At 34.8% G+C, this 25265-nt stretch overlaps 1 protein-coding gene across 5 annotated transcripts in view; it reads right to left on the bottom strand.

The window, feature by feature from the left end:
• Window positions 1-25265, bottom strand: part of LOC126827498 (plexin-B) — a 310132-nt gene that overhangs the window by 151240 nt on the left and 133627 nt on the right. For 4 of the 5 annotated variants that reach the window (XM_056102566.1, XM_050556896.2, XM_056102565.1 and 1 more), the window contains one exon: window positions 19536-19686. The gene's annotated coding sequence lies outside the window, so the exon portion shown is untranslated. Of the gene's footprint in view, window positions 1-19535; window positions 19687-24716; window positions 24877-25265 lie in introns of those variants that run through there. The other variant, XM_050556892.2, reaches the window with a different exon arrangement.

Consider the following 25265-nt stretch of genomic DNA (forward strand, 5'->3'; position numbering starts at 1 on the left):
ACTAGGGCTCCTTAGAAAGCTCTGTCACACGTACAGCTGTATGGTCCCTAGAGAGAGAGAGAAATGGGGTTTAACGTACACTCGACACAAACTAGGTCGTTTTGGGACTAACATATGGTTCACTTTTATTTCAATAATTCACTTGTGCGTAGGGGTCTTTAGCAGTGGGAGGAAACCAGAGGACCCAAAGAAAACCCACAAGGATGGACAGGCGACCCTACTCCTTGTCATGTACAACCAGGGAATCGACACCCCGCCAGATGACTCAATGACAGACCTTATGATAGAGTGCGCACGTGCTAACCATTCGGCCATCCACCCCCCCCCCCATCCACCCAGGAAACTAGGATAGTCAATAAAGGGTTAATGGTTATTAATTATTACTGGGGGGATATATAGCTATCATATTCAACACCATCTCCATGAACACTGTGTATCCATCTAAGTCTCTATATTATCCATTATGTATGCTCTATATTTATGTATGTATATATTTATAATGTGTACAAGTTTCTAAATCAGAGGCATAGTCTGTTCCCCAATCCAAATTCAGATTTAATGAATAGAAATATTGTTTTAAAAACCACCATCTCCCCTAACCTGGTTAACAAGAATTTCAACTTGACCATGTGTTATATAACAATCGCTGCCAGCAAGAATGTATTAACAACAGCAATCGGATTACATTGACAGTTGTTGAGATCTTTGTGAAACACTAAATTGAGAAACTATTCTGGATGTGAGTGGAGAGAAGTGCCTAAACACATCATCTTATCGTATTTCATACAAAATCTTGCTGTAGTTGACATTACATGATTTTTCCCATAATTATTATCATGGTAGACTTGCGTTACATGTGCGCTGTATGTTTTCACAGCCCGTATTTTATGCTATGGAATATGATAACAATCTGAAAGACCTGTAAAACAAACTGTCTACAGGTCGTAAATTACACAGAGAATATCTTAAGCTGTCTTTTTACTTTCCTCCACGAAACACAACCATAACATAAACTTCTACTGGCTTGATTATTTATGATTTGCGTTAGAAACAAAATGAAACAGAGTTTAACGTCCTACTGTTCTGATTCGGATTTGCATTAAAAATGTCTGTGTAGAAGAGATTCATCATTTGAGGTGATCACATAGTTTGTTTATACAATCTTTATGCTGAGCTGTGCAACTTAAACATACATTATGCAAGAGTTAAATCTGCCTATTGCAGATCTTTCTTTAGGCCTTAAATGTTATATAAATTATTAATTAGACATTAATTAACATGAAAAGACCATAATCAACTCTCGTTGCCATATCTGCGATATTTTTAAGATTTCTATATGTGTTGTGGTCGAAAGTCTTACTCACCGAGCCATTGTGGCTACAACCAGAGTTCTGAACTACAAGATTTACCACAATGACTTGGAACTAATATATAGTTCAAGACAACAAGAGTTCTGAACTATCACAATTAACAGAAACTTACACATACTACATGAACACCAGAGTTCAGAATGACACGAACACCTGAAAACATTTTTCATTTATCTGGGAAATAACAATCTCTGTTTTACTTCAAGATTTCAGAACAATTAGGACGTTAAGAATGCAGCCAGGAATAAAACAATGAGTGAACAAACAAAAGAGATACAAGATATAAAGTAGGGTACCATTGTCTTGTGAATTCTAGACTCATGCAACGTACTGTAATCCAATAAGACAGATGTGTACACCACTTGTACAACTCTGATAAAAACATGCCTTCTTACAGCACATGTCCTACTGTTCGTTACAGAAGCAGGAACCCTGTAACTCAATCAAGTCATCACAATATTTGAGGTAAATTTTATTTACGAGGCCTTATTCAATAAAATCGCGGATTTAAATGGAAGCTCATTATCGTCATGACAATTAAAAGCAATCTGGTCTAACACTTCTGCCTGAACAATCAGATTGGAGTCAACTGTTTAAGTGCGTTAAGATACTCTTAAATTACGTAATATCTGTGGAACGGTCACATTATCATTGAATCGTGCCGTCCTACGTTGGCCATTTTCACACCAGGAGAACATCAAATTATATTCAAAACCATGTTTCCAAAGAGACAAAATATTTTAGACATTTCCATAAATCTCTGATCGCGGTCATAAAATCGTGGTTATGGGCCGATCGTCATTTACTAAAACGGAAGGCTGTATTGTGTTGTGATCCGTATTAATCTCACACCAAAAGATGTTAAACAAAACAGATTACAGGCAAGGGAGGTAACCTCTTTCTTTTGTTCTGTGTTTTATGGGTGGTTTCTTCTCTTGAGTCATGTTGATTAATAATTATTCATAGAATTTTTCAGATCATTAAAAGTCCGCGATCAAAACTGTCAACAATAAAATATAATATGGCCGTTTATCAGTGAGAACAGGAACAAAAAAACTCTGGGCTTTAAAAATTGATTTTTTTTTTCTCTGGTGTGACGAATGAGAACTGAATACAAATCGGCCAATTACTCCAATTCAGGTCTTCGTAATAAAAGGACAGAGAGAAATCAACTCTGCATCTTTTGTAAGAAATAATGGTGATCTTTAATTTATCGTCTGATTCAACAGATATATTTCCCCGTCAATCTGTCGAGTTTTTTTTTTCTATCTCACGTTTGGTTAATGGCTGCCATTTAGACAAGGTCTTTATCGTCTTTTTGGTAAAAATAGACCAATATGTCTTCTTATTCCAGGCTACCATGACAAAATAAAAAGGAGTTCATTTAACAGAAAACTGCACAAAGTCTCTGTTTTACACACACTATGCCGACATATAACATTACTTCAATGACATACAGACATTATAATTTGTACATTATGGCTTGCAGTTTATAGCTTGTACATTATGGAAGGGTTCGGTAACAAAAGTTACTACCAGGAGAAAGAGGCACTAGTCAAGAGTCCTGAGAAAGAGTGAGGGAGCCCAGAGAAAAAGAGAGAGAGAGAAATGGGGTTTAATGTCCACTCGACACAAACTAGGTCATTTCGGGACCAACATATGGTTTAAATTTTATTTCAATAATTCGCTTGCGCCTAGAGGTCTTTAGCAGTGGGAGGAAACTATAGGACCTGGTGAAAACCCACGAGGTTGGACAGGCGACCCTATTCCTTGTCATCTACAACCTGGGGGAGCTCGGAGAGAGAGATTAATCAGAGAGAGGGAGCTACTAGTCAAGAGCCCTGAGTGTGTGTAGGACAAATAGAAAGTTCTGTGCCCTCACTGCTGGACAACAGCGCTGCCCACCTTGAAATCTGAAGTGGTCTTGGATCACCCATTTGAATAGTACAAATAGCACATTGGCGTGCACATAAAAATTTGCAATTCGATATAAGAGTAGGCCGTAGCGCCGCTGTCCAGGGCAAAATTTCCCTCATAGTACACAGTCACACTGACAGTATGCCCGTCTTCATTAGCCCAGTCGGAGCAGAACAGTAGGACATCAAACCCCATTTCATTTCATCCTCACTAAAATGTTGTCAAGAAGTCAATATCCATTCCACTAATAACATATTCAATTTGTAATTTACGAAATGATAATGACCATTAACGAGTATTCTGTTGAAGCACTACAGATGTTTATGGCATAGTTTCTGTTTGTCATGTATTGTACTTGGTTGTAAAACAAGGAATGCTCCATGCTCATAAAAATAATAGAACTTCTGGTAAAATAATAGACTGTATTGTTTAATTATTTGCTGGATTCAGTTCTAATGGTCAGTTTCACAAGTTTACAAAACACAGGGGTGTCATTTTACGAAACAAAATAATAGGATGCCTCTGATTGTTCTTGTTGTAACACCCTCCATCTTGGACTTGTTAGCGGCCATTGTTTACCTCCTCCAATAGCTGATCTGTTTATGATGAACTAATGCCCATCTTTTAATTGATTGTCACACCCAATAAACGGGTTAAATTTACAGAATTCCATTTAAACCTTATTTTTATTTCTTCTGGAGCCATTTTGTCTGTTTTAATAGGTCTCAGATGGATGCATCAAATACTAAATACTTGTGTTTAGTTAACAACTTAAGAAATAAATGGGTCTCCAAGGTGACATTTTAAATGGAGATATTCATCATAATCTGTGTCGTTTTAAAGATAATTTCTATGGTTTCTGTGTTTGTTCCAAGTTTATTTGGTAATAAAAGATAGTGCCATATGTCACATCAAAGGGGAAGTGAATCAACTGAAGATGAACTCTCTTTAAGTTGACTTCAGAATTTGAGAGAGAGAGAGAGAGAGGTGCCGAATGGAAGTTGTTGAATCACTCTGGATGGTACAAAAGAGAGAGAGAGAGAGAGAGAGAGAGGGCTTACTGTAACTCCACTGAACACAATCTAGTTCATTTTGGGGCTAACATGTGGTTGATTTTCATTTTAAAATCTTGGGGTTTTATTGGTTGTACTGCTGTATTTATAAAACCCCAAGTGAAGGGATCTTTACTACACAGTCTCAGTTTTTAAAATTTCTCCAGTCTTCAGTAGCCCAACCGGAGTAGAAGAGTAGGACATTAAACCCCATTTCATTAATCATTTCATTTTTAAATTTTTTCTAAGAAAGAAAAAACTATATGCAGACATCTTATAATTCTTAAGAGTTTTATACAATAATTATAAAGGGTAACAGGATCAATTACTGGTCTCAATTGAAGAATTTGAGAGGGAGAGTCTAACTCCGCTCATTTTGGGACTACCATGTGGTGGATTTTCATCTTAAAATCTGCTGTATTTATAAAACCCCAAGTGAAGGGATCTTTAACACACAGTCTCAGTTTTTAAAATTTCTCCAGTCTATATTAGCCCAACCCTGGGGAAGGGATCTTTAACAGACAGTCTCAGTTTTTAAAATTTCTCCTGTCTTCAGTAGGCTAACCCCAGCAGAAAAGTCAGACATTAAACCCCATTTCATTAACCATTTCATTTTTAAATTTCTTCTAAGAATAACAACAAGCAGACATCTTATAATTCTTAAGAGCTTTATACAATAATTATAAAGGGTAACAGGATCAATTACTGGTCTCAATTGCAAGATGTTTCTTTTTGTTTTTTTGGTTTTTTGTTTTGTAACCTAAAATCATAAGAGAATGTCTTTATACCATGTTTTACCGACACAATGATGAAACAAACTCTTTTTTAAGTAAATAAATTTTTCCGTGACCCAATGTATAAATTATACCAACAAATTGATTTTTACTAACAAAGATTGGGTTTTTTCTAATCTTTTACACAATTTTTTTCATAAAAATAGAATGGATATGGTAATTATCTTACTGTGGAGTGTCAATTTCTAATGTGATGCGCTTCACTGATTTTCGTTTGTTATAAATACAACAATAAGAACCCGAACTCCATTTAAAGAGATAGCTCATCGGAAATTATATTGATTTATTTATTTCAATAATCTACTGGCTTGCAGGGGTCTTCAGCAGTGCAAGGAAACATGGGGACCCACAGACAGTGAAATGAAGTGAAATGGGGTTTAACGTCCTACTGTTCTGCTCCTATCCTGGGCTAATGAAGACGGGCATACACCATACAGTGTGCTATGAGGGAAATTTTGCCCGGGCAGCGGCACTATCGCCTACTCTTATATTGAATTCCAACAGCCAAGGGATCTTTTACGTGAATTCAAATGTATACACGGGACTTCGGTTTTTCGTCTCATCCGAAGGACTAACCCACAGACAGAATCAAGCTTGGGACATTTTAGCACTTTCCAATCACTCTCATTTAGTTTTTGGCGAAGACTGATGTCATGCATAAAGCAGATTATGCTTAATCAGTTAAGAACACCCGTTGTCACTTCTTAATTAAATGGAATTTTAAGATCTCTAATGAACAAGCATTTATATTAAAAAAAAGAAAAAAATGCAAAGACAAATCTGTGCCAGACAAAATGAAAGGTGTTCCAGGAATCGAGTCTGACAAAGCTCAAATTTCATACTTGACAAGTATCCTATTTTCAGGTTTGTAGAAACAACACATAAACAAACCAGTATTTCATATAATAGCATGTCCCTTTAAGCATCACCAACAACAACATAAGGCATCTGTCAGCTAATTGGCCATATTACATTTTATTAATAGCTAATTAAACGTTTCAAAATGCAACTCAGAATAATTCTATCTTTTTAAATCCTCATCAGGTATATTGATTATTAAAACAGTGTCGGTCGCACTATCATATCGGCAGCTGTCAGATATTCTAAAATATGCATTCAATGCACCTGTTACCTTCCAAAACATATCTTTTCACATGTCATAAAAAAAACACGACAAAATATTGTCAATATCTATTATATGGCGATAAAAGCCACGTTTTTCGTCAACAAACTAATTAAGAATGATGCAAATAAACGTTGTTAATCAATAAATTGTTCGAAGTCGTTTAAAAACAGATTTTTGCGATAAATGAACTTTTTACACTCTACAGAATGTAATCGTTCTCACGTTCTAACAAAGTGGACATTTTAAATATTTCGCTACATTTTAATAACATGTTTAATAGAAACCATATTGACGTAATTCCTTAAAATATTATTACGCATTATAGACGGTTAACATGTGGAATTTTTAAAATAAATATGGCCGCCAAGAGGACCTAAAAGGAAACTGTATTACGTAACTGTATGATATCATGTTAAAAACTATTTATTTACGTAACAAGGGAATTTTTTTCGCCTTACGTTATAAAGGAATATCATGAGTCAGGGTTTGTCTGTCTAATGGAAGGGAACCTCATGCAACCTGGAATAAAAGAAGAGCGAATGGTGGTTAGCCTAAGGGCAGATAACTCTAAGTGTTCAAGATGTAGACCGATCTGTGTTAAAATGATGTAATAAAAGGCGCGATGAAACATACAAGACTTGATCAAACAATATCATTATAAATAAATTGATTTACATGCATTTTACGCAGAATTGCCTCGGGATATATCAACGCTCTCTGATTCATCCGTTATGGCTACCCACCGACATTAAAGCGAAAAATTAGTTCTCTTTTTAATCTTCGACACTTCTGAGGCTCAAGGATTATTTGGGTAATTTTTTTCACCAGTATTAATTTGTTAAGTGATTAAACCGTCGTTGTAATCTTGTAACAAAACAATTTGTCTGAAATTAAATAAAAAAAAAAGTCGCCCTTTGACAAATCTTTTCACGAGCTGAAACACATGAAATTGATGGCAACTTTAAAAAGATCTAAGGTGCAAGTCAAATATGAAGAAAGCAGCACTAGAAATTGTTCCATGTCCGTTAAAACCACTGACTGTCATTTGATGGATTTTGAATGCCTTATTGCCTTGTAGAGAGAGAGAGAAATGGGGTTCAACGTCCACTTGACACAAACTAGGTCATTTCGGGACTAACATATGGTTCAATTTTATTTCAATAATAGGCATGTGCGTAGGGATCTTTTGCAGTGGGAGGAAACTGGACGACCAAGATAAAACCCACAAGGTTGGACAGGCGACCCAACTACTTGTCATGTGCAACTGGGGATTTAAAACGACGCCTTATTCCCTGTAAACTATAATATTGTGAAAGTTGAATCTGTAATAGAAAAATATCAGTCCGAAAATGGTCCAATTGGGCTATACTATATACCGAAAACACCGAAAACCACCGGAAAACACCATGTTATACTGAATACGGGAAAAACATTAAATACCGGAAAACACACTAAATACCGGAAAACACCCTAAATAGGTAACCCGGAGAAGGGGCTATACTATAAACCATAAACTAACCCTAACCCTAACCCAATCACACAGAGGACCAGACTCTGGGTTACCTATTTAGGGTGCCAGTCTCCGGGTTACCTATTTAGGGTATTTTCCGGTATTTAATGTGTTTTCCGGTATTTAGTTTTTTTCGGTATTCAGTATAACATGGAGTTTTCCGGTATATAGTATTGTCGGTTCAATTCTATTTGAATATGTCATCCTAATTACTGAAAGCCTGTTGAACAATACTTGAACTTAGATCTTAAAGACTCTGAACGTCATTTGACGGACTATGATGCCATTGTAAAAGTTGAAGCTCTAAAAAGAATATCAGTCCAAGAATGGTTCAATTCTATTAAGTATTTACAAGGATCTGACAAATTGAAAATTTTCTAACAGTCAGCATTTTCTGCCAATGGCATATAGAATCTAACGCCACCTATAAGTGGCGAGAAAAAACTATTTTTTAAAATAAATGTTCAATAATCAAGCAGAGTAAGAGGAGAAATAGAGGCAAAATAAAGTGAAACAAAACAATTTATATATCAATTTTTAACAAGTCGCACCTTTTGACAAATCTGTTCACAAGCTGAGAAACACGAAATTTATGATAACTTCACAAATATCTAAACGTGTAAGAAACCAGCAGTAGAAAACAAGTTTCATGTCAATTAAAGCAAGATTTACAATCTTATTGCCTTAGACAAGAAATCAGAAATGACAATAAGTCATTGTTTCTTTTGAGAGATGTGACTTTTCTACAATATTCTTTGTTATTTATTGTCTTTTACAATTTATAAGCAATTATTACTGGAGAGCCATAATCATTCATGATATTAAAAGATTTTTTTTTTTCCTTAGCACAGGCTCATTAAACAGGATATCCAAGGTTCGATCCTGGTGTTCACTGAGAAAGTACCTCAAGATTTTCCTGTATGGTTCCCTTTTGTCATTGGTGTAGGATTCAGGAAGTGTCTAGTGATTCAGATAGGATGAAAAAATCCACAACAGTTGCAATTCAAAATAGAGAGAGAAATGGGGTTTAACGTCCACTCGACACAAACTAGGTCATTTCGGGAATAACACATGGTTCAATTTTACTTCAATAATTCACTTGCACGTAGGGGTCTTTTAGCAGTTGGAGGAAACCGGAGGACCTGGAGAAAGGTTGGACAGGCGACCTTACTCTTTGTCACGTACAACCGGGGAATTGAAGCCACGCCAGTTGACTCAGTGACAGACCTTATGATACAGCGCATACTCACGAACCATTCAGCTATCCAACCCCCCCAATAAGAGTAGGCTGTATAGGAAACTGCCTGGCGTCTGGCGTATATATAAGCAGGTTTTGGTTGTTGAGTCTAGATAGTTTAATACAGAATACAGGTAGTCTCATATTGAAGTCTGAGATCAACTTACACCATGTCGGGTAATTAACTTACCTATCAACACCTGATAACGAGAGGTGTGGAGGTGAAGATGGATGTCCGCTACTACACCCTACATATCAAACAATTGCTTTCCATTCTAATAAACTATATGTCTAGTTTATTACTAATGAGTTACATCGTAAAGATTCAAATATTTATTCATGTACAGGTGTACTTGGGAACGTGAAATGAAATTCTGTTTACCATATCACTATCCTGCACCAACTGGGCATGTGAAGACATGGATAACGCCATGCAATGAGCTATAAGGCATATTTTGGAAATTTTGCCCCTAACAGCTGCGTTACGCCCTACTCTTATTTTGATATCCAACTGTTTTCGGAAATCTTTAACATTCAGCAAATGGTTTTTGTTGGTCTTCGTTTTTTTCTTTGGAAGATAAAATATAAAAGTCACTCTTTGGTACATTTTTCAGACCAAAATCAAATAATACCTTTTGACATGATGTATACAAGTTGGGCCTCGCTTTACAAACAGAGGGAGCGACATGTTTAAATGATCCGATTTAATAATTATTGTCTTCCATGGACAAATCGCAGCTAGTTTCTAGTCAGACCTATAGATCCAGACACAATGTTTTATATAACCGCTACTTCAACCAGTAACTATATACCGTCCATATATATAAAACATGAAAAATCCTTCAACCATTGATGGCAATATCATGTTTTCTTCGCATGGACTTGTAAGAATATAAATAACCCAATTCCTGATTGTATCTATTATGGCCATATTAGATTCACTTCTTAAATGGCAACCATGATGTTATCATCATTTGTTATTTAGATTTCCAGACCATCGGCTAACTCATATGTACTGTGCTTACCACTCGTTATGTATTCATACACTTAAGTGAAAATAGGTCACATTATATTTTATACATACAAATAACCCAGAGAGAGAGAGAGAGAGAGAGATGGGATCTAACCTCATTTCGATCTTACATTAATTAGATTGTCTTGGGACTAATATATGGTATATCTTTATATGTATTTTTCTACTCATACGATTGGAGAGAGAGAGAGAGAAATGGGGTTTAACGTCCACTCGACACAAACTAGGTCATTTCGGGACTAACATTTGGTTTAATTTTATTTACATAATTCGCTTGCGCGTAGGGGTCTTTAGCAGTGGGAGGAAACCGGAGGACCCGCAGAAAACCCACGAGGTTGGACAGGCGACCCTACTCCCTGCCACATACAACCGGGGATTCAAAACCACGCCAGTCGACTCATAACAGACTTTATGATACAGCGCGCGCACGCTAACCATTCAGCCATCCAACCCCCCTCATACGATTGGGGGGGGGGGGGGCCAATAAAGAAAGAAAGAGAGAGAGTACACTGGACCAACTATGTCATTTCGGGACTAACATATGGTACTATTTTATTTCAATAGTTAGAGGAAACCATTAGGTCCTGGCGGAAAAAAGCTCACCTGATTGCCCCCCCCCCCACAAAATGAACAAGACACAATAAACCATAGTATACAAGGCCAATGCCACAAATTCAGGCTTTATCAGGTACATTCTTTCTCATGCATATAAATTTTTCTGGCACTGATTTGTCTTTGATCAATGTTTTAAATCATATTAATATTACATTATGGGAGATTAGAGAAAGAGCTGGTAGTTTTCACTATAATAGTTGACAACTAGATAATGTAAAGGGGATTTGCTGAAAATTTAAGTCAAATTGATCCACTCTGAACCGAGAATATAGCGATTGAATTTTCTTCCTAGACTTGATCATCATTACTAAAGTTGGTACAATAAAAAACATAGTCTCGATTATCCATTTCATGATTAAATCATGAATCAAAGTTGAGCTGCAAATCGGATCCTAATCCAATAAATATAGCAGATTAGCAATGACATTGCGAGTTAATGTCTAATTAATAATTTAGATAACATTTCAGGCCTAAAGAAAGACCTGAAATAGGCAGATTTAGCTGTTGCATCTGCTACAAAGTTTAAAATATCAGAGGTACCACCAGTTCATTAGAGCCTGACGTTTTGTCAAGTGCAAAGACCTGATAAATAATACATTAGAAAGTATATGATTATTTTGTTATCATACAATAAAAGACAAGACTTCAGTCATACAATAACTTAAATATTTAACAAATACTTTTCAATCTTCCATGATTGATGAACACAAGCGCTTCATCTTTCAGTTTGATTTATGAAGCAAATAGGTGATAAGTAGTCTATCAATATCTGAATTATAGATCACCAAACTTTCAAGAGTATATTGTTTCCCGAATTTAGATATCTCATGTGTGCATTCTTTGTCCACACCCACCCAAAAAAACGCAAAGTCTATGAATAATAAATAATAATTTGTCATGCCCTCGACTGATTATTTCTGCCTTTTTTAACAAAATGATTGACTGTTGATACAGGAACAATGATCTGCCCACGTCGACTAATAAAAGGGGATTTAGTGGGAATGAATGGGGTATTTGACCACCTAGAGAGAGTAGAATGAACTGTCTATTCAAATCGTTTATCTGGTGGTGAGTATAATTGATAGGTTCGGATAATCACTAGGCTTACTCTGACTTCTAGATTTGATAGATAGCCTTGACTTCTAAAATACAGTCTGCCAGATTCAGCATCATCCACGCTCCTTTAATCTCGTGCCATTAAAATTAACATAAAATATTTATGCACAAATTTTTAAAAAGCCGCATTCCGTTGATAAAATCTATTCCTTTACAATTCTACGATTATTTATGAGGTATATTTTTTATGGCTGTCAAACATAATTGATAGACTGTAAGACATGGCCATATTTTATATGTCACTTTTCTTTGGAACCAGGGTCATAATTTATTGATTCAACTTGTTAGACCTTATAATTATTAAGAATAGTAGAAAATGGAAGTCCCTTTTACTTGTGGGAGTCTCAATTAAAAAAAATACCATTCTATCAATTTTGTTGAGTTTTGTTTTGTGAGAAATGGCAGCCACATAATTTACAATATAAACTATGACAGATTTCAATATACCATGATATGATATACTCTATCATGTATTTCGATAGACCATGGCTATATTCAATAGTAACTAATATACTCTATCATGTATTTCGATATACCATGGTTATATTCAACAGTAACTGATATAGTCTATCATGTATTTCGATATACCATGGTTATATTCAACAGTAACTAATATACTCTATCATGTATTTCGATATACCATGGTTATATTCAACAGTAACTAATATACTCTATCATGTATTTCGATATACCATGGTTATATTCAACAGTAACTAATATAGTCTATCATGTATTTCGATATACCATGGTTATATTCAACAGTAACTAATATACTCTATCATGTATTTTAATATACCATGGCTACGTTCAACAGTATGATATACTCTAGCTATCATATAGTTTTTATATTCCACGGTTATATTCAACAGTATATGAAGAGTACTATATGGTGTATTCTAATATTCCATGGCTATATTCAACAGTCATAATATTTTCTATCATATATTCTAATATTCCATGGCTATATTCAACAGTAATTAATATTCTCTATCATATATTATAATATTCCATGACTATCTTCAACAGTAATTAATATTTTCTATTATATATTCTGATATACCATGGCTATTATTCAACAGTAATTAATATTTTCTATCATATATTCTGATATACCATGGCTATTATTCAACAGTTAACTAACATACTCTATCATATATTCTGATATACCATGGCTATTATTCAACAGCAATTAATATTCTCTATCCCATATTCTGTATTTCATGGCTACATGGATATTCCAGTAGTATGTAGTACCTAACAATGGGTATTCATATATCAAACATAATAATATCTTTATAAACTATTATCTTATTGAAGCATAAATATTATATATTCAGAAATCAGTTCGTTTCAACCAATTTAAAAAAACAAATATTTGAAAATAAAATTTTATTATATTGTCATTAATGGCTTCTGTATAAATTTTATATGGCCAGAAATCAGTTTGTTTCAACCAATGTAAAAAACAAATATTTGAAAATAAAATTATATTATATTGTCATTAATGTCTTCTAATAAAGCATTTCTTAAAGATAAACTAAATTTATTGTATAAAAACTTCCATAGGGAGCAGTCTTAGAATAATACAACTTCCATTCACAAGAAACCAAGTGCCAACCACTATGTTATAAAACCACAGTGGAATACATGTCATAACATATTCATGAGTTGCTATAATTAACATTATTACTGACCTAAAATACATTTATACTGGCGGACAAAATTCTTAGTTTCATTTATCTGCGATTCATGTCCACCTACTTTCGTTTTATGGCATCCCAATTACTTCCTTCTAATTACTAAACACTAAAGAAAATAATTCTCCCTTTGCTCAATTAACTTAATTTTAGAAATCTCATTATAAGATGTCCATCATTTTTAAACCAAGTGTTAAAACTATTTATTTTTCTATCAACAATAATGATTATTATTCTAGAGCTAACCGATTGTCAATGATATAAATTGAAACATGGTGAAATGTAAAAACTAACATGGAGAAAATAATGAAAAGAAAATAATCAGTTAAAGGGACGCTACAAGAAGTTAAAAATGAAAAAGCTGTTAAAATGAAATGAAATGGAGTTTAACATCCTACTGTTCTGCTCAAACTGGGCTAATGAAGACAGGCATACACCATACAGTGTGCTATGAGGGAAATTTTGCCCAGGCAGCAACACTATGGCCTACTCTTATATCGAATTCCAACTGCCAAGGGATCTTTTACATGCACGCCAATGTGTACACAGGACCTCAGTTTTTCATCCCATCCGAACGACTAGACAGCTTTCCTTGTCAGGCTCTCCGAAAAAAGCTGTTGAACACATCTATGATTCTATTGTTCAGGAATGTACACCAATCCTTAGATCGCCATCATTAATATTTATCAATAAGTCTAGGATGAGTTTAAAGTTTGCTCTCTTTAGTAATGTAGCCGAATCCTTAGACCGGCATCATTAATATTAATACTAACGTCTCGATTCTCAATTCTTGTTTTCTGAACTTTAAACAACTGGGAGATCAAGTACAAGTTTTTACAGTCCACGCAATGGGCTAGGTTATCATGAGACCAACATGTATTGTAAATCAAACTTGACTTATTTGATTCTGGTATTCTATGGCTATAGTATGCAATATGTAATATACTGGTACTCTGTGTGATATACCATGGCTATATTCAACAGTATGTAATATACTCTATGATATATTCTGATATTCCATGGTAATATTCAACAGCATGTGCAATATATTTTATGATATACCATGGCTATATTCAACAGTATGCAGTATACTCTATGATATATTCTGATATTCCATGGTTATATTCAACAGCATGTGCAATATTTTATATGCCAAGGCTATATTCAACAGTATGCAATATTCTTTATGATATATTCTGATATTCCATGGTTATATTCAACAGCATGTGCAATATTTTATATGCCAAGGCTATATTCAACAGTATGCAATATTCTTTATGATATATTCTGATATTCCATGGTTATATTCAACAGCATGTGCAATATATATTATGATATACCATGGCTGTATTCAACAGTATGCAATATACTCTATGATATATTCTGATATTCCATGGTTATATTCAACAGCATGTGCAATATTTTATAATATGCCAAGGCTATATTCAACAGTAGGCAATATACTCTATGATATATTCTGATATTCCAGCACAGCTATGCAATATATTTATTATATGGTTTATTCTCATATTCTATTTCTATTGTTATATTCACAATAGTAAGTGCGGGAAAACTGCACTACACGCAAAACAAAACTGACAAGAAAAACTTGTGGACAAAACAATATCAATATCATTTCACTGATCTAGCTCTAATGGCAGCATTACTAAAATCGGTGTGCCGTGCCACCAGTGTATCTCTGAATATCACAAACAAAATAACCAGCAATCATAACTCACATACTCCAATATTCATTATTATGACACATGTATTTTCGAGCTCACTGGCTACCAAGAATGAGATACGAGATACGATCTAGAAATACGAATCTAGAATATTGTTTGAATGTTTCTACTGACGAGTATGACTAATCACTGCCTCAAAATAACAAACCAACGAACTCAACAAAACTTGATTATAGCCCGTTCTCATATAAACCGAGAGAATATCATAATGTATAATTCATTCTAGGTTCCCAGATCTAATAAATAGGTCACGTATTATTTCTGCGAGCTGAGACAATTCTATAACTGTAAAATTAATCTACAATATTTCTACGAAATTTAATAACTTCTTTTCCCTCACTTGTAAAAGACATTCGGCCATTGATCTAGAAATGAATTATGCATACAATATTATACAGGGCATATAAGACAAAGGTTTTAGTACTCACAGAAGAATTCTACAATTATTCGACTGTGAGTCATTGTACTTTGTGCTTTTCCCATGTTGGTCATCAGACAGACTGACGAGGAAATATTCCTAAGTCGGTATTGAACATTCTCAAAGGTAAAATTGGAGATTACAATAATTGCTTCCAGAGATTACGTAGCACTGAAGGAAGATTAAAAAACAAAACACATTTATTTAATGTACTTTTTTTTTTCAGTTACTGTAGTTATGGAAGTCATTCACATTTCTTTTTGCAGTTATGGTAGTTATGAAAGTCATTGCCATGGCTTACTGATACAATTTCTCTGGTTTATTTGGTTCATTGAATAGTGAGGTTAAAAACGTTGAAACATCGCTCGAATAAATATTAATAGTTATTCTTCCATAAATATGTGGAGTCAAAATAAACCAGTTAAGTGTGTAGGTCGTTATATAATGTCCTGGACAACTGCCACTCACTGTGTGTAGGGCATAATATAATGCCTTGGAGGTATTTTCCCCAACCTATTCTTAGAACATAGTACATAGTTCTTCGTCACTTCGTCAATTAAATTAATCAATAGGGGGTAGTTAATGTTTTGAAAAACGTCACGCTTAACAGGTTAAATGTGCGTTAAAGTCTTACTTTTCTGCACCAAACAGCATACTCTGCTTATGGCACAGTATACAACTGACGTTATTCACTTGTTAATGCTTATGGCAGAGTATACTGACATACTGTCGATATTATGCTTGCTAATGGCAATTATCTGGGTTTCTAACTTGACCAACCTATCACATTTTAGAGTGACACCACACCACCAACAACCACCCACCAGCCGAACTAGATCAAGAATCGTGTAGTATTATCTCTTGATGGCCGCGGGCAATTTTTAAAAGAAATGTTAGAAGTATGAGATATCTAAATGTTGCCACTTGTGGGTGATAAAACGTCTTGTTGAGAAAACACACAAGAGGTCGAAATATGTCAATCAAAGATGGAGAAGAGGTGCAATGAATGTCTTTACCCTACTGCTCAAGTTTACCCAGGTTTTTTGTTTTGTTGCTAACGGTGATGAGATCGACACTTCACTCGCGTATACTTAAAACACAACACTCTCTAGTATTAGAGATAGAATATCCACATTGAATGTCATATAATCAACGATTGTTATCGTGGAGAAAATAAGATACGTGATGTTTTAAATTCTGTGATCGGATAATTTCCTAATGTCTTGATCTCCTTCCTCAAAACAATTCCTATTCAATTTCACATCTGTTTCATCTCCATGAGTAAAGTTCAGGAATCGAGTTAAATGTCTCATCATCACTTCTGTGACTTACATATGGTTAAATTGTATTTCTATGGCTATTTGTGCCCTGTGAGGGTGTAAATTTTTGACTAGATTGTTGCCTTGTCACAAAAAGTGCAAATATCCGTACATTGTCTTCTTGATCTTTATGTGTGGGGAGAGAGAGATGGGTTTAAGTCTATTTGACACAAACTAGGTCATTTCGGGACTAACACATGGATAAACTTTATTTCAATAATTCGCTTGCGCGTAGGGGTCTTTAGCAGTGGGAGGAAACCGGAGGACCCGGAGAAAAGCCACGAGATTGGACAGACGACCCTACTCCTTGTCACGTATATCCGGGGAATCGAAACCACGCCAGTTGACTCAATGATTGACCGTATGCTCACGCTAACCATTCGGCCATCCCCCCCACACCCCTCTAGCAGTTCTACTGGTAATTGGAAGTGCAAATAATGTGGAAATTCTCAGTGTGCCTGGGATAATTGTTTCAACTCAAAGAGCTTTAATTCTACTTTTACCCACTTTCAATCAAAAACACTACAGGTAAAATCTGCAATTCAAAATGAAATCATTCTCTCCCTTCCGACGTAAATTTATCACCATGGAGCAAGAGCTTTGAACCTTATCCATAAATAAAATATTACATGTCTTCTTTCATTTCATCTTGCATCCAAACTTCAAAGAAAACTCAGCATTTTTCTTCAGATAATGATTTTTTCAGAAGACAATAACTGTCGTTTGTTCGATTAACATTTGGAACAATCCTAGCAGGATAACCCAACACGGTCAAAACACCAATAGATCTAAGTGACAACATCAAACGGTCACCATTCTCATTTCTTCAACAAGGGCAACGGAGGTGAACTTGACAGAAATTGAAACTCAAAAAAAAAAGAGAAAATCTCCATTTCGCAATGAGACGCACTTATTGAAGAATTCAATCACTTTTCCAGGAAATAATATGTGAGCTGCTGCCACGAAACCAGCGGCAGGTTTCATGGGAGTGGGTCACATATGAAGTGGACTGAAATGGGGTTAAGTGTCTTGTCAACAAAATGTTTAAATCATTCCAAGACTAACATGTGGTAATTTTTACTTCTATGATTACGAGTGTAATCTGAGGGAGAAGAATTTTGACCTGACAACGGCATTTTTTATCTAATCTTCTTCAAATTTAAATTCTGATTTAACTCTCCAATTAATATAGCTGTTTTCCTTCCTGAGAACACCCTTCTTTTTAGATCCATTAGACACTACATGTATTCCTGACCAGCAGAAATGAAATGGAGTTTAACATCCTACTGTTCTACTCCTAAATTGGGCTAATGACGACAGGCATACATCATACAGTGTGCTATGAGGGAAATTTTGCCCGGGCAGCGGCGCTACGGCCGACTCATATATCGAATTCCAACTGCCAAGGGAACTTTTACGTGCACGCCAATATGTGCACGGGACCTCGGTTTTTTGTCCCATCCGAACGACTAGACAGCTGTCCTTGCGAGGCCCTCCGTCCTGCATCACTGACAAGGAGAAATCCTGACCAGCAGGAAGCCGGGCACAAAAATGGAAGGAAATGGGTTTTAATGTCTCATCAACACAATAGTCTGGTAATTTTGAGACTAACACAATCATAATTTTTCTTTCTGTATACAAAGGGGGGTTGGATGGCTGAATGGTTAGCACGTGCGCGCTGCATCATAAAGCCTGTCATTGAGTCAACTGGCGTGGTTTTGTGACAAGGAGTAGGGTCGCCTGTCCAACCTCATGGGTTTTCTTCGGGTCCTCAGGTTTCCTCCCACTGCTAAAGGCCCCTGCGCGCAAGCGAATTATTGAAATAAAATTAAACCATATGTTAGTCCCGAAATGACCTAGTTTGTGTCGAGTGGACGTTAAACCCCATTTCTCTCTCTCTCTCTTCTTTCTGTATACAATGCGAGGTAGGAAAATTCCAATTGTCAAGGTTCTTTTATGTGCCTGCCAAATTGTATACACATGGACCTCGGTTTAAATTGTGTACACATGGACCTCAGTTTGTTGTCCCATCTAAAAGACTAGAACATTTTCCTTATCAACACAGCAGTGGTTTCCCTAAAGGGTTCCAGTATAGACTTCAGTTTGTCGTCCCATCTGACTGACTAGATACATTAATTATCCTTATCAGCCCTGTAGTGATCTCCCTTATTGGATCTCAGTTTGTCATCCCATCCGAATAACTTCCTTATCCATACAGTGGTTTCCTTTATTGAACCCCAGTTTGTCGTCCCAGCTGACTGACTAGATACATCAATTATCCTTATCAGCCCTGTAGTGATCTCCCTTATTGGATCTCAGGTTGTTGTCCCATCCGAATAACTACATCCACTTTCCTTATCCATACAGTGGTCTCCCTTATTGAACCTCATTTGTTGTCCAATCCAAATAACTACATCCACCTTCCTTATCCATACAGTGGTCTCCCTTACTGGACCCCAGTTTGTTGTACCATTTAAATGACTGGATACATTTTCCTGACCAGCATTGCATTGGCCCCTTGAAGGTTTTTTTCAATTGCATTTTCAGAAAAAACTCAATAAATTTGGAAATATTTAAAAGACTTACCTGTTCCGAATAATTGCCCGTCTGCTTGTAAACAAATTAAATCCAATCAATAGAACACTGATCGTATAGAAAAACAGAATCACTTTATGGCGTTGTTACCATAGTTACTGTCACATTAAAATACAACTATTCTTCATCATTATAATTACATCTGAAACATAAAAAAATGATACAATTTAATAATTCATATTCTTGTAAGGAAATCATCAACTTAAGTCTCCTTTGAACTCTTGTAAGACAATGAAATGAAATGGGGTTTGATGTCCTACTGTTCTGCTCTGACTGGGTTAATGAGGAAAATTTTGCCCAGACAGTGGCACCATGGACAAAAACTGAGGTCCTGTGTACACATTGGAGTGCACGTAAAAGATCCCTTGACAGTTGGAATTCGCTACAAGAGTAGGCCGTAGTGCCGCTGTCCGGGCAAAATTTCCCTCGTAACCCACTGCATTGTGTATGCTCGTCTTCATTAACCCAGATGGAGCAGAACAGTAGGACGTTAAACCCCATTTAATTTCATTTCGAACATTACCTTTAAGATCAAAACAATTGTTGTCTGATATTAAATTAACCAAATTATTTGTGGGGTAAATTAAACGCAGGGGGGTATAGTTAATTAACTAAATGTTACTACTAATTAACGCAGTTAATACTAATTGAGATATAACTTTGGCTTAAACTATTAATTATGGAGATCTATCCATATCTGTATGGATCTAGCCCAATAAACAGTTGGCCACCATATCCTAAGTTATTATTAAATATTGAATTTATTGTCATTGTTAATAAAATATTATAATTATTGTTCATTTATGAAATTAGTCAATCAAAGGCTTAATAATATCATTATTACATTTGAATATTTGCCTACATTAAGACAATTGTTTCCTTTCCTGATTTATTTTTTTGATGTGATATTACATTTATTACTTAATAGCAAACAGAAGAAGAGATTTTAATACTTTTCTGCACCAATGGGCTAATGAAGACGGGCATACGGCATGCAGTGTACTATGAGGGGGAATTTTGCCTGGGCAGCAGCACTATGGCCTACTCATATCAAATTCCAACTGCCAAGGGATCTTTTAAGTGTACGCCAATGTATACAGCTGTCCTTGTCAGGTCTTCCGTTCTGCACCACTGACAAGGGGGAAAGCACATCGCAAAATCCTGATGAACTTTCTAGGCCAATGCAGGGATCTCCAGGGCCCTTATTCACGAAAACTTAAACTAAGTTACAACCGAAATTTTAAGAAATACTGCAACTTCATTGGATATATGCAAATTGATTTTACTGATATATGCAAATTGATTTTACTGGTTAGCCAATCGAATTGCAGTATTTCTTAAAATTTCGATTGTATCTTAGTTTAAGTTTTCGTGAATAAGGGCCCTGGCTAGCAAGCCAGCGTCTTACCAGATGTCAACAGTGTATGCCAATATGTGAATGGGATCTTTGTGTTCTATGCCAGACCCTCCCCATCCTGCACCACCACTGACAAGGAGGTAAAAACATTCTGGAAAATCCTGAGAATCAAGTCCCTGACCTCCTGGTTAGTGAGTCAAGTGGCAGGAATTAATTCCCAAAATAAATCTAAATTGAATCTAACATTCTTACAAACATCCTAAACGAAATGCAGTTTAACATCCTCCTTTTTATCTTAAACATGCATTATGCAAGAGCTAAATCTGCCTATTGCAGGTCTTTCTTTAAGCCTGAAATGTTATCTAAATTATTAATAACACATTAATTAACTTATCCAGACCATAATCAACTCTCGATGTCATCACTAGCCTGCGATATTTACTGGATTGGAATCCGATCTGCTGCTCAATACTCATTGATGATTAAATAAAAAAATGGATAATCGAGACTGTTTTTTATCGTACCGACTTTAGTAATGATGGTCGAGGCTAGGCCCAAAATTCAATCGCTAACATCTTGATTCAGAGTGGATCAATTTGACTGAAATTTTCAGCAAATTCCCTTTAAATTATCTAGTTTTTAACTATAATAGTGAGAACTGCTAGCTCTTTATCTAATCTTCCATAATGTATCTTTAATTAAATCAAATGTATCTTTATCTAATCTCCCATAATGCTGCTTTACTGTATTCTTGTTTATTTATAATGTATCTTTAAATTAACTTACATGGTACATAACTCATAGTCTAGTTAACACTTACTCATTTCATGATTTTTATCAGAAATATTAAATTTGAATATATTTCCACCACCCCACGAATCATAACAACAACATCAAATGACAATGACATGATTCAGTATTATATCATTTCTTTAATGTACTTTGATGTCATTCACCATCTACTATATGTGAGTCAATCACATATGTCACTACATCACAAAACTCCAATAATCTCACAATAATGTTAGTTATGACATTACAAAACTCATGTTCTTCGTTAAATATTAATTTTCCTTTCAATTTAAATTCACTGAGTGATTTTGAGTCCCTTGTAAACTACAATATTATGAATAATCTCTAAAAAGAACATCAGTCCAAAAAAATTGTTCAACTCTGATCAGAATTTACAAAGATAATAATGATGTGTATATTAATGATTGGATATTAAATGTATATTATGTATAACCTAGTGCAGTCCCTTTAATTTAACATTGGATATTAAATGTATATCAAATGTATATTATGTATATCATAACTCAGCACATTCCCTTCAACTAATTAAATATAGTTTTTTTTAAATGTAGATTAAATGTATATCATAACTTAGCACAGTCCCTTTAACTCATTAAATATTGTTTATTTAAATGTATATCAAATGTATATTATGATTTAGCACAGTCCCTTTAATTAATTAAATATTGTTTATTTAAATGTATATTAATTGTATATTATAACTTAGCACAGTCCCTTTAACTAATTAAATACTGTTTATTTAAACATTGGATATTAAATGTATATTATGTATACATAACTCAGCACCTTCCTTTTAACTAATTAAATATTGTTTATTTAAACATTGGATATTAAATGTATATCATAACTGTATATTATAATAACTCCATTAACTAATTAAATATTGGATATTAAATGTGTATTAAATGTAAATGTATATCATAATCTTGTATAGTCCTATCTCAAATTAAATGATGTATATTAAAGGTATATTTATGTATATTATAATAACTTCTTTGACTAATTAAATATTGGATATTAAATGTATATTATAACCACTACCACAGTCCCATTTTCCTCCTTTAAGATGGCAAATTTATTGTACTGAACATCCTATACAGAGAGAGAGAGAGAGATGGGGTTGAACCTCCACTCGACACAAACTAGGTAATTTCAGGATTAACATACGGTTCATTTTTTTCTTTCAATAATTTGCTTGTGCGTAGGGATCTTCAGCAGTGGGAGGAAACCGGAGGACCCAGAGAAAACCCACGAGGTTGAGCAGTTGCCTCAATGACAGACCTTATGATACAGCACGCACACGCTAACCAATAGTGTACGTTACACATGTAGCCAGACACAATATACTTGAATACCTAGTTATAATATGGCTATTTGATATGTGTCTAAATGCGTCAGAACCTTGCTATTTATTTTAACTACGGTACTTTCTTTTTTTATAGAACAAGCTTATATTGCACAGTGTTTGTAGAAACAGAAGCCAGTCCGTATCAGCTACTGTTTGTGACTTATAAATGACCATATAAAGGAAACCAGGGATCAGGCTTTAATACAACAATTTTATGTCTTGTCAAATGCAACACCTGTCCTCATTATATCCCAGTCGGTGCAGAAAGTAGGATGTTCAATTCATTTCAAATGCATCATACATATATATCTTGTTATCTATGTATTTATAACATTTATACCCATGCATCATAATTGTATTGAATGCTGTGTCATTATCAAACCTGTTTGAGGTAAATGTGTATATACAAATTGTTTGTCCTGTTAGTAAATGTATCTATGTAAACTAGATTAAAATTACTGTTTGTCTTATTTGTAAATATATATATTATTTGTCATATTGTTATAAATTTATGTACATGTTTATGTTGTATGCTACCTCAATGGATGTTTCGATACAATAAAATCTTATCTTAGAACTCTAATATACTGCACAGTAATTCTTTGAGTGGCGTATAGTAATTAAACAGTAACACACTAACACTATTTATGGAATAACAATTACTGGTTTATTAACATGCAACGTTTCGATGATTATACTCTCATCTTTATCAAGCAAATGATCAAGCAAATACTGCAGAGTGTTGGTAAAAAAAGAAGCCAGCTATACTGTTAAGATATTGTTACTTATAATTGACTATATAAAGGCAACCAGTATTCAATGCAACATAGAATTCTAATAATATGCATTGCTAAATGCACACAATTCAAATATAACACAGAGTACAATTTTATGGATACTCAATTACTGAGTTTAAAATACTAACCGACGTTTCGACGAGGATACTCTCGTCTTTATCAAACAAATGATACAGGTATGTGAATAGTAGGCAAATATATACAGAATATGCAACAAAAATAACAATCAAATACAATCAAAACTTTAACACCTTTCATTAGGGTTCCATTTACAACTAAACCTACACAGCGGAAAATCTTACAGGGATTAAAAAGGGGGAAAATATACTGCACAGTGATCTAGAAACAGAAGCTCTTCTGTATAAGCTACTGTTTGTAACTGTATAACAGTAACCAATGATCAAGCATATAATACAACAATATGTCTTGTCTTGTCAAATATGCAGTAAGCTTTTTATTTAATAAGCAAACAGGTATGCTTCGTTTGTCTTCATCTACTTTTTACCTAAGTTCGTTTATCATTTTTGAATGAAGCCTTGTATCACTACAGACCCGTGTCTGTATAGTGCAGTGGATGCTTACAGCTGGTCCTCGACTCTATTCACTTGATTTAATATGTGTTTTTTATTGCTTACAATGTCTGTGTAGTTTGTGTCCTGTCCACATGTTTGTCTTATCTGGTTTGTTTGTGTGCAGTGCTGTCCTCCTGCCCTTAGTATATGAACATGAATGGTTTTCATACAAGCAGATGCAAGTCAGTTACAACAGGCTTTCGTTCCGTCTATACAGAATACCCAACCTAACTCAAAGCAACGAAATAACATTCAGATAACTACAAAGATGAGATAATGATTTACCATTTACATGTAAAATATATTTTATCCTTCCGTAAACACATCACACACTTTATATTCTCTAAAAGTTGTTAAAAACACAGTAATATTGAATCAGTATTAAATAGTGTACACACAGTAAAAATCCATTGATAGGTGAACAATAGGCAGCCTATCTCTACACACACACAACTCTATGCAGTCAGTCAACTGACTCAACTCAATAACTAGGCTGTTATTGGAAGCATGAAACCGACCACTGTGTGATACCAGCAGCTGACCAATCAGAACTACCGTACTGTACTCTTAAAAGTCAACTACAGACATGCACATTGTGATAAGAGAGTGAGAGAGAGTGCATGCCGTTTCTTTCAACTATTCCTACTGTAGCTCATGCTTCAATTGAACCATTCATATCAATACTACGGCCATGATGCTAGGTATAGGAGATATATTATGCTTCCAATTTTCTATAAATAGAATTTAATTAGGGTTAATTACTTTTTCCTCTGGTTATAATTTCATGACAAAATCAATGATGCATGAAATTTATGCAGATTTTATGACGGCTTA

The sequence above is a fragment of the Patella vulgata genome, chromosome 7 (assembly GCF_932274485.2).
Source record: "Patella vulgata chromosome 7, xgPatVulg1.2, whole genome shotgun sequence".
NCBI classification, from domain to species: domain Eukaryota; kingdom Metazoa; phylum Mollusca; class Gastropoda; family Patellidae; genus Patella; species Patella vulgata.